General features: G+C 40.6%; 1 protein-coding gene and 1 long non-coding RNA gene across 8 annotated transcripts in view; one reads left to right on the plus strand and one right to left on the minus strand.

Annotated features, from left to right (window-relative positions):
- The window catches only part of LOC111260356 (septin 7-like protein pnut), a 55,474-nt gene that overhangs the window by 36,891 nt on the left and 7,369 nt on the right, over positions 1-11,214 (minus strand). The window lies entirely within an intron of this gene.
- LOC111260357 (uncharacterized) lies at positions 2,665-10,238 on the plus strand. Of its 5 annotated transcripts, none has more exons than XR_002680294.2 (5): positions 2,665-4,609; positions 6,207-6,588; positions 7,868-8,047; positions 8,540-8,636; positions 8,906-10,238. It is a non-coding gene; the product is annotated as an uncharacterized LOC111260357 (long non-coding RNA). The 5 variants fall into 5 exon arrangements; XR_015311024.1 differs by having other exon boundaries at positions 2,665-4,060; positions 4,424-6,588; XR_015311026.1 differs by having other exon boundaries at positions 2,665-3,183; positions 4,424-6,588.

Raw genomic sequence — 11,214 nt, forward strand, 5'->3', positions numbered from 1 at the left:
CCGTGAGCAAACGATCGACTGACGCATTATACGATAAGATACCACCTGCCCAGTCTCACCGATAAGCGCTGCATCAATCTCTACTATAGTAAGCGAAACCCCCACGCGTTGAACTGTCCGCCAGCCTGCGGGTATATCTATTGACTTTAGACATTATATCTATATATACACACAAATCTTTTGTAATGGCAACTTTTTATATAGTGTAGTTATATAGTGTATATGAATTTCTATACGACAGTCACTGTAACTTAACTACTATAGAGCCGTAAGTGTATCAGCGATAGCTTCGCTTCTTCCGAGCCCTTGCGGTGTTCTGTTGTTTAGACAGTCAAACCGAAGAAATGTAATTATCAAAAACGAATATGTTTCCAGCACCAAAAGTACCTTTTATCGGCTACAGGAGCCGCGGTAACAATCACAAGAATGCCCATTTTCTTCACGTTAGACAACCCGACGTGCAATGACCCCGCAGCAATACCGATTAGCCAATAAGCAACCACTCGACAGTAACTAGCAGCCTTCTAAGTCAGTCTATGCGTTACCGATACGCTAGTAACGTATAAAAGGGAGGGGCATAAACGTGTAGATGCAAGAGCGCACATGAACATTTCGACCCGCGATAATTTTCACCACAAAAACGTAAGTGCTATATTACTCGGCAGTACAACAGTTACGCGACAGTAAACAAATCTAGGGCGTACTGATTGGCCTGTAAGGCCCATATCTACAAGGATGACACACACAGCTATGAAGCTGTTTCTGTCGAACTGAGCCGAGCTAAGGATTCGCGCACCAGCGCTGGGAACATCGCAGCTGAGACCACAATTCGCTGGAGCTCAAAAAACTTTTTCTCTGTTGAGAGAAGTAACATTTGAGGCTATATATACATATATATATACACACATATATATATATAAACGAAAATGCCGACGAAAAGAAAAGCTAACATGATTTCTACCCGGAAAACTCCACACGAGTCATCCGCGTATTCGCAAACAACAAACGAAAGGTAAACATTTACCAGCCGAGTAACTGATGTAATTTCTGATGATTGCTTGCAAGATCGTCACTATAGAACATGTGTGACATCTCTCGTGTTATCTAGTGAACACATCTTTGATGCTTATCTCCAGTCATATAGTAGCTCAGCCGTTGTCGTCAGACCAACTGTATCAAATAAATCTCGTTTTGGCTGGAGTCTTCACGAGACAGCTTGGTCGAAAGTTCCGAACGCTGGGTTGGTGGGCTATGATAACGTGGATTTAGAACAGATACCTTATGTGTAAATGGACCGCTCAGGCCTGGCCAGAGACCCAATACTAGTGTGCACGTAATGACCTAATGTATATTTGTTTAACTGACACCAGATACGTACGAGGAAATTCATAATAACAAAAAAAAAGATCACCGATTCATCCTTGTAATAAAGCTTGATCCCCAGTTTTTCGACATTTCACGGCAATTACTGCGTTTGAATAACCGATGTTATTTGCTTTTCGGCGAAACATGGCTTGTTTGTGTAAAGTGACTGCTGTGATTTTGTCATGATAGAAAAAGTAAATTTCCCTACTTAGGTTCCAGATCTAGCCAGTACAGACGATAAGTAACGTTCCTTGTCAGCGTTCAATAGTCGCCAAAGGTTTTCTGTACACCTGAACGCATCATGTGTGTGGCGAAGGAACTGAGAACTGGAGAAGACCTGAGGCCTTCTCTAGGTATGACAGTGATAATTCCCGTTCCTTACAAAAGTAGCCAGTAAAAACACTTGCGAAAACAGTTCGTATACTTGAAACACATGTGAGGATAAGCTTTAACTCAGATCGATTCATTTTCTTGTGCTATTTAATTCTACTATTTATCGTCGAGAACGAACTTAATAAAAATTATCGACTACGTCCATAAGTTTACTAAATCAATCATACACAAAAGGCATACGTATTCTATTTACAACAAAATTTAAATGCCGAAATCTTGGCATCGGAGTGAGACCTATCTACCAATCGATATATGTTTCGCCGAAATCGGATTTTGTTAGTTCCTTTACAAAACGAATAGTATCATGAAGTCATGGGACTATACGGGAAAAAGACTATGCAATGGCCGACACTTATGGAAAAACTAGGAGAGACTAGGTTTAACTGGATCCAACGCATGGCATTGTTATTCAACTTTTTACTATTTTGCAGTTTCAACGTGAAGAACTTAACGCGACAGACGACCGCGGTGTCGTTGATGACAGCGGTAGGAAAGTAGTATAGCGAACAGTCACTGATCGACAATAAGCAAAAATAGCACCGCAAAAATCATCTGCATAGCAGTTCCCGAAATAAGCGTTTGCCGCTATGGTACTTGGCAAAATACAGAATATAGTAGGTAAGTCATTGAATATACAGTTAAGAATATTATCCACAGAGTGGAACTAAAAACTTAGAAAACAATGTGCGGTGCAAATATTTCACATTTGTTTGTTAGTCACACGCAGTCTTGTAACGTCGCATAGTCAGCCTGAATTTTCGGCGCAATTTTTTCGTTCCGCCTTCTCTCAGACTTATGTAAACACTTGGTGACGAGCCAATGAAGCCGCCTTCGACCTAATCTAGGTTCATCAATGATAAAAGAAAAATGCAACCCTTATGCAAGTGACAAAACAGGTTTTTCATATGGGTAACGTGGCAGAGTTGACATAAAACAAATATTGTGAACGTTTGATGATATGTTATTTTATGTTAAGCCTTTATTTTTTCGTAGCAAACGCCATTAGCAGCCTCGTCAATCTCTGCGTGACCAAACGCTATCCAGCGGAAGCGAAATTATGTCAACAACAGCGACCGCCACGATAGCATTGCAGACGACAAAATCCTCATCATCGTCATTGTTCTCTTCAAAATCGTTGGAAGACAGCATGCAGCCAGCTGTAAACAGCTTCTCCGTTTGTGCACACCCGCAGAATCAGCGGTTCCAACAGGTCACTCAACGCTTAATAGCAGATTAGACTTTCAAATACGGCCAATGTCCGATGGCAGCAGTGTCTACGACAATGTCTTCCCGCTGCTGTTGCTGCTAATGACTGTGGCATCTAGCGATTCGTTTTCGCCAGCCCCACTGACTCACTCACTCACCAACAACGAGTGACAACAAGAGAGTACTGAATGATAACTGCGGACAATAATCAACGAAAACGTTCGTATCTTCTCTATTCTTTTTCGATAATTTGGCTCACTTTTTTTTCCGTATTTCTACCCTTTCCTCGCTCTACGCACGTAACAAAGTGCCGCAACTGTCACCATCATCTACCAGGAACAGGAACTGAGCCTCATCGTGAAGTCGAACGACTTCAATGGAGGAAGGCACCTGCTGCTGCTGCTATCGTGTTGACGCACCAAATACAGGAGATTATCATAACAATTCGGCGATTTGATTATTTTTGCTGCTGAGCGCTGTTGCCGCTGTTGGTCCTGCTTTCCTTTGATATCGTCGAACGCATCACGACACTTAACCACAGACCGCTCCCAGGCCATCACGGGGCCTACGCCTGGACGCGTCCAGATTGTAATAATGGCAGAAGATGAGACCGTAACAGCAGCGGCCGTTTCAGAGCCTGGCGCACGTCATGTTTTATCGATGGCATATTTATTCGATACGATCTTCAGCGTATGGTCGTTTTATGTGTCCAAATAATAATGTCATTTATTCCTGGGCACTGAAAAGCTACTATTGTAAAAAGCGGCCAAGGAAGGTAATCGCCGTCAAATGCAAAAAAAATATTACCCCAATAAAAAGGCAGGGTATACAGGGGCTACGGATACTGTGAAGACGATGTACTACATATGTGCGCATACACAATGGAGAAATCATAAACAAGTGAATACAGGAAGACAACTCGTAAACATCGTAATTGCCGTAATGTAAATCACCAGATGGATTAATGCATTGAACAACTTGATAACCTGCCTTATCGTACCACGGAGTAAGCCGCTGCTAACTTAGTATGACCACAATGTGATATTTTTTGCCACTTAGTAAAGGCTAAACTAAAGACCCTATCTGTTGCACAGAGGTACGTACATATTTGTACTTAGTCTACCTTAACGGAGGTTGCTGGCTTAAGGACCAAGAAAAATAGGCCAGTTAAAAGCCTAATTGAGCTACTAAAATTGAACTATATAGGTAATCTCATTACTACTCATTTCAGCAAATTGAGGCAATACAGCGTCTTGCAACAGACGGTAAAGAGTTAGGTCATTTTAAACGTCGTTTCATGTATGAAGATATTATTCTTACTACACTGTGATATTTCTTAACCAAGTCCACTCTTTGATCCTGAACGAAATTTCCTACTTTGTAATAAATCCAAATACTGTCCTGCACACCCGGTAACCACGCTTTTCTGCGTTTCACTCTCGACTCGTGGCGGCAATAGCCCAACAATAGCACGACACCGCCGTTCAACTACTAATTGATTCCGAACACGCGCGGTCCGGTGACGCGAACTCACAAATGAAGAAGGTTACTGTAACAAGGATCGACCGCGATGGCTAGGGGAGGATCAGCGTGGAAGTTCCGGACGCAAAACGGCTAACGTCCGTCATACAGTTACGTTTGACAGGTGCGAATTTGATCGCTCTTAATAACCGTACAAGGCACGCTATTTGAAATAGTTTTCAACTAGTTTTTTATATTCCCTATGTGGAGCACAATACATCCGCATGCACAAACATTCATATCTATATAGTCACAGGTAAAATACAATAGGTGGTATTAAAATCGGCTTTTTAGTGTCAACTTCATTCGAGACATCTTTGTGAAGAGAAATAATGCATTTATCGTAGATTCAATTAAATGTTTCTATTTGTTTCATTGTGATACTAGTTAGTTAAAGATTCCACCATTCTCCGCATGAATAAACGTAAGGGGTCAAAGCAGGCGCACCCCACCTTACCGAGGGGTGAGAGATCAACAGGTATCGTTGTTGAGCTTTCTTGTAATCAGAGCTTACAAGATGTTCTTTGTTTCTAATCGTCTACTCTAAACAATTCAAGCTCAGTTTCAACGAATTTATCACGATGCCTGTGTATGGATATTCCCGCGGATCACCTATTAATTATATTTTCCCCCTTTCCTTCTATCATATATGCGGTATTGTTGATAACCCAATTCCTTCACTTCTAGACAGACACGCTAAACAACAAGACTTTGTGTTAAACACAGACGGGTATAATTTCCCAAAGGCTCGTTTCAAAAGGGTGCCTCTACTACTGACCCCAGAACATCGCCTGATTCTGCTGTTATCTAATGAACTCTTTAAATAAATGCGTACACATTAATATAGTATTCATCCTATGTGCTACGTTTATGCTGATCCGATTTACAAGACAAATCAAACCGTAACCGATTCACCGTTTATCTGCCTAAGTATTTTGTCTCAACTCGGAAAGATCTGCAATACGCAAGTATACAGTGACACTGGTTAATGGGCGCTGATGTATATGAGTTTGTGCCGTGTAAATGTTGTTTACAACAAGAAGATAAAATAAACACACAAAAATCAGGGAAAAACGGAACATGATTTCAATATAGATGCAACAACACTGAATATGTATTGATTAAAAGAAGGTAGCATTTTCCGAGCGCCGCGCTACCGAGCTTGTTTTATCACGATGCCATTGACCTAGACGATACTGCTGATCTAAATGTTGATCACTAGTGATAGTTGAGGTTACGTTTTTGCTAGTTCGCGTCAGACGACGTCATTTGCTGCGTACTTGTTTGTACGCTGAGTTCGTGTGGTGTTTTTCTAGAATACAAATTATGCCTGGATGACTACAAGCGCTAACTTGGCCGATCACTGTGACATTTTAGCTAACCGGGTGACGCCGTCACAATGATTCTGTTTCTGTATTTCTATCAACGAGTGCTTAATACGGACACCCTTTCACTAGAGCAGTGCTACGACGGTGGTGGATTATGACGACAACGTTTCTGGAACATTCGATGACACTACCCATGCTTTCGCGCGCGCCTGTACAAAATTTCACAACTAACAATGTTCGTTTTCCAAACACGAAATAGTCAGACGTGAAACCCTTTGTGAGAGATCGTTGTTTCATGTGCTTCACACCCAAGCGAGGATTTATAAAGTTCTAGGCTAGAGAAGTACACGATCGGTTTGCTCACGTCGCACAATCGTTTAATTACATTTACAGATTATACCTATTTAGGACCTAAGAACAAAAGTTGGTCGCATCAGCTGTGGGCTAGGATCAATCGCGGTCAAGACTAATCGCAGCCCCTCCTCGCTCGTTTGCGATTTACCGATGAAGTGCTTATTTTTTTTATCACATCTCGGTTAGGAGGAGTAATTATCTAGATCCGCTGGCTGGTTCCACGCCCCCTGAAGCCGCGCGCCCTTATCTTAGAATGAAAACGACAATTGCGAACAGCGCAAGTATTTCCGTAACGACTAGCTTCCGCTGGTGTGGATCAGCAATGAATGTATCAACAATTTCGTGTACCCAATAAACATAGAAGAGTAATAAAACTATCGTTTACTGCGTTCTTACAGGACAGTTATTTCTTCATAGCTAGGTAAGTTGAAGTAATAAAAAGTTCAGTTTGACCAACATTGATCAGATAAAGTAAAGTTATAAAATGTCGCATAGCTTACATTTACTGACGAAGCGCAAAGGTACCTATACAATACATTTTCGATCGTTGCAATTATGATATACGATGTAGACATATGTAAATAGCTCAAACGGAGCCAATCAAATCCCTTTGCCGTATAAATTACGCACCGAACTAGCCTTATAAGTGATATTTCTACATATGATTGGAACTCGTATAATCATTATATGGGAGCTCAATGCGAATTTTGCGTCTCAGGGAACAACAGAAAAAATTTGAATTTCAAGAGCAAAAGCGCGTTCCAATTAAAGAGATAATTTTCCCATGTTACTAACTTTGAAGTGACTCTTTTTCCACTATAGCTATCTACTACTGATCGCTATTATCAGCTGTTTGACTATACATTTCTGTGTATATGATGGTGGACCGTAATTATCAATTAGACAGAGGTCCAAAGCAATTCCTATTAACCTCGTGGCTGGGGTCGCCACAAGTGCCTCGGAGCTGATGTTAGTTTGCTTGAATGAACGACTGGTGTTGAACCTTCAGATCGAACGATGGCGTATCTGATTGTGTTCGGGCCGATTTCGAGAAATGAAATATTGGCAGGGTGTATATAGTACATAGACTCGGTATTTTTTTTGACAGCGTTTTCCGACCAGGGCAAGTATTTCTTAGTAGAATTCCAATTTGGATCAGCAAAGACTGAAGTCAATACTGGTTGTGTTTATTTTAGATAGACTAGAATAATCAAATGGAATTGTATGTTTTGGTTTATTTTCATATGGAACATATATGAATCTGGTCCATGCTCGACATAAACCTTATTATCTATCAAGTATTTGATACCGACGGTTATATTGGTCACAGAATAAGAGTTCGTAATAAACACGTTACGGCAATTTGTCTACGCTATATTATTGTACCCTACGAGAGAAGGCACACGTGGCGCCTATGTAAGTGGCGCCAGATACCTCGTGATGCGGTTTTTACTAGATCTATCTATATTCTTCAGCAGCACGTATCGTAGTATTGTAACATAATTCTGTAGTGCTTAGCACCAAAAAGGGGTAAAATTTTTTCTGTGAACATGCATTGGTCAATATCAATGCCCAGCCCCGAACACTTTTTGTCGGTCAATACTGAATTGAACTAGTACAGAAGGAAATCAGCCTTTGTGTGATAATCTTCGTGGGCATGTGACGAATTCAATTTCTCATGTGCTTTTCTCATCGAATAGGTGAAAGTTAGTCAGCTGGCCTAGAATCGTTCCCCTACAAACACCATGCTTGTACAGAGGGCCGAGCACATATACTGAAAAGGTCGGCGATTCATACAACGAGAGCTCCTATTGAGTAAGCTCATGTTGGTTATATGGCCTGCGAATCGGTCGGCATATGGACAACTGAGCTTCACACAGGTATATTCACATATCACACAAATCAATCATATGGATATTCACTCACATAAAATGAATCTCTGCATTCACAATTCCTACTACTGTTCCTTAGGGATAGGGAGAAAGGGGGAATGAATCTCAAACTATATTTAGTATACTTAACTATGCTTACATAGGATACCTATACCAACATACACATACATACATGTACATATATAATCCTTAACGTAATAACCTGTTGTACCCTAGAACAAGGTAATAAAGATGTTATCAATTACGAGCTTACTCTGTCTTGAAACCACACACTTATCAAACTTTAATAAAGAAAATTACAGTTCTTTCAAGATGTCGTCTGAACGCTGTTTTATCTATCCCGCCACTTGCTTATCTGTTAGTTGAGTTCCTTCTAATCTCAGCTATTGTTACAAACATCGCACCGCATTTCTAGTATACTAACAGCGTACGCCTTAACAACTATTATATTTGCACTTCTGATCTTCGTCTTCTTAATAGAGAAGAACCGGCTGACTGAGGCGGCAGGCACTGACATCGACTACAATTAGATCCTGGCAACATCAGCCGTAGCTTCTGTAACCTGCCAAAAGTGTGGGTGCGTATAGAATTATCCCGATAGATCAGCCGACCTGCGCACGCCCGTTATAATACCTAGCCCTGAACTGCCAATACTGCCCAGTTTTTGGTTTGGGTTTTTTGGGGAACTATGTGTTGCTTTAAAGATCGATCACTATTCGTATAATCGGCATCTGAGAGCAGGACACTGCTGTTCGTCAAACTAGCAAATGTCGATCGAACGAATCGACGACTCACGGTACTCTTAGCCAGCTATATCGATTAACGTTGCAGTATTTTGGTTTGCAGCTGGAGTCCTTCGATCGGCCTGTGCTTCAGATGACTGATTCTCCCTACATCTTGTTGTCTTTCGCCTTGCATTTGTTACCCATAGTAATATCAAGAGTATAAAGATCTGCCGCCGATCTTTAACTAACCGAATACGGCACGTCTACCTAACTAGCTGTCCGTTGATGAGCCGATACGAACGAATTACAGTAATGAAGGTGGTGACGCATCCAAGCACGCCGAGAAAGCCGTAGGATACAGTTCAGGTCATACTACTCCACAGCATTTGCTTTCACCATAGCGTTAAAACATAGCGGCACAAGAATCAGCGGTAACGATCTGTCGTAGTCTATCCTCGCGTTAATAATGATTCGTTGTTTACGATAGCGACGCTGGCAACGCTCGTAACTATTCCAGATGCAGACGTAACGATGGCATCTGGAGCGTGTGGTACGGCTAACAGCTGAATGTCTCCATCTGAAGATTCGTTGCCGAAGCAGCCAGGTTCGCCCACGCCGGGCTGTTCTCACATATTAGTACTATGTAGTAAGAGCTAATGTTTGAATAAGTTTGCGTTTACAAGGGCGATATAGCATTGTGGTCGCAGAGACTGACGTTTATTAGATAAACCCTCGAAGTTTGTTGAATAAATTCAACTTAGCAAAGCAGAATAGTCTTTCCTTAGTAAAATTCAATTATCAGTTCGACGTAATATTTAAGATGCATCACCGTATGGTACATATGAAACGCAGAAACTTGATTGACGTTAAACGCGTCACGGAAAACACGAATAATGAAAAGACCGAACAAAGAACCAACTAGAAAATGTAGTTTTATCTAAGTAGTTTACAACGAATACTATGGGTATAGCATTTATCTGATGCTAAATAAGGTTTGTTCCTTGTGGGCAGGAAGGTTTTTAACATGATCGACCCAACTGGTTTATTTAATCGAATGCGTTTGGATGGATGTATGCAACAATGCACAATTACATCAGTTTTCTCAGTATTTGGACCGGGTGAAAGCAACGGTGTTATAATAGAACATAAGAGTATACAGGCACAGAACAGTTCAGACAAATCAGCTTAGGAAGTCAAGAGACAAACGATGTAAGAGAATCAATGAACCCTATATGTGATTTTATATATGGCTATTTCAATTTTGGCACATAAGAAATTAAATGTGTACGAACGCAAATATAACATATTCACTTGCGTAATTATTGCACACGATAATACTACTCCTAATTCTAAAATTAATAGTAATTATTGTATATATATACATATATATATATATATATATATATATATATATATATATATATTTTTTTTTTTTTTTTTTTTTTTTTTTTTAATGGTGTCTTGATGGTTTGAGTTATTTTTCTGGGCATGATGAGGGAAATGATGGGCACGCATTAACAGCTTTAATCCTTTTCCCAAAAATATGTAAATGGAAAATATAGTACATGTAAGAGTAAAACTGGTTAAAATATATTTCCCATTTTTTAAATGAGAAATATGTTTACAACGTCTTTGGTTGAAATTGTTCCCACAATCTTTAGCTGAGCATGGTTGATTTGAAATATTTACTTATGTACTATATGTCTACTGTGGTAAAATGAAGCCAAGACATATCCAAATCATTACCGTTCTAGCATAAAGTTCACACATTTTTAGCGACAATTTTTTAAGCTGTTTAGGCGGCCATGGCGTTCGTAATTTTTGGAAAACATCCGAAAAATAGTAGTTACCAATCAAAGGAGCCCGCCATAAACTATTTTCAGTCGTGCACTATCACCTCACAATGGGGTCACGGTCGTTGAGAATCTGTGCTTCCGTTACTCTAGTTCTTGGCTTAGCCATTAGTAGTGTCTTTATTAGGGACTCCACGGTACTGAAACACTATGACCATTAATTGATGTCCATCTATTTTTATAAATTCGACAACAAAGCTGGGCCCATAGATCCCTTTGCACCCCAATTAGAACCACCTGGATAGAAACACAAAGTGGTATACCAGCTTTTCCTTCAACGATTCGCTGCTTGATGTAGCGTTTTAGTCTGGATAAGCCGGCCTCCTATAGTAAAGCGCCACGGTTTACTACACTGGGTCCGCAGAAAGCCGGCGCAGAGCATGAATGAAAGTAAATCTTTTGAATAATACCTTTAAGCTCCGTTTTGTCCCCTAGTTTGTTCAGACAGAGGAGGCCTATTTTCTACGCCCCTTTCGCTACAGCCAAAAATATTACGGATGCCCAACATTGACAATGACTTTTCGAGAGTCCCTACTCGGGCGTTCGTGATGTCGCTTTAAGCGTGCTATGTGCATTA

This window comes from Varroa jacobsoni, unplaced genomic scaffold, assembly GCF_002532875.2.
Source record: "Varroa jacobsoni isolate VJ856 unplaced genomic scaffold, vjacob_1.0 scaffold_431, whole genome shotgun sequence".
Taxonomy (NCBI): Eukaryota; Metazoa; Arthropoda; class Arachnida; order Mesostigmata; family Varroidae; genus Varroa; species Varroa jacobsoni.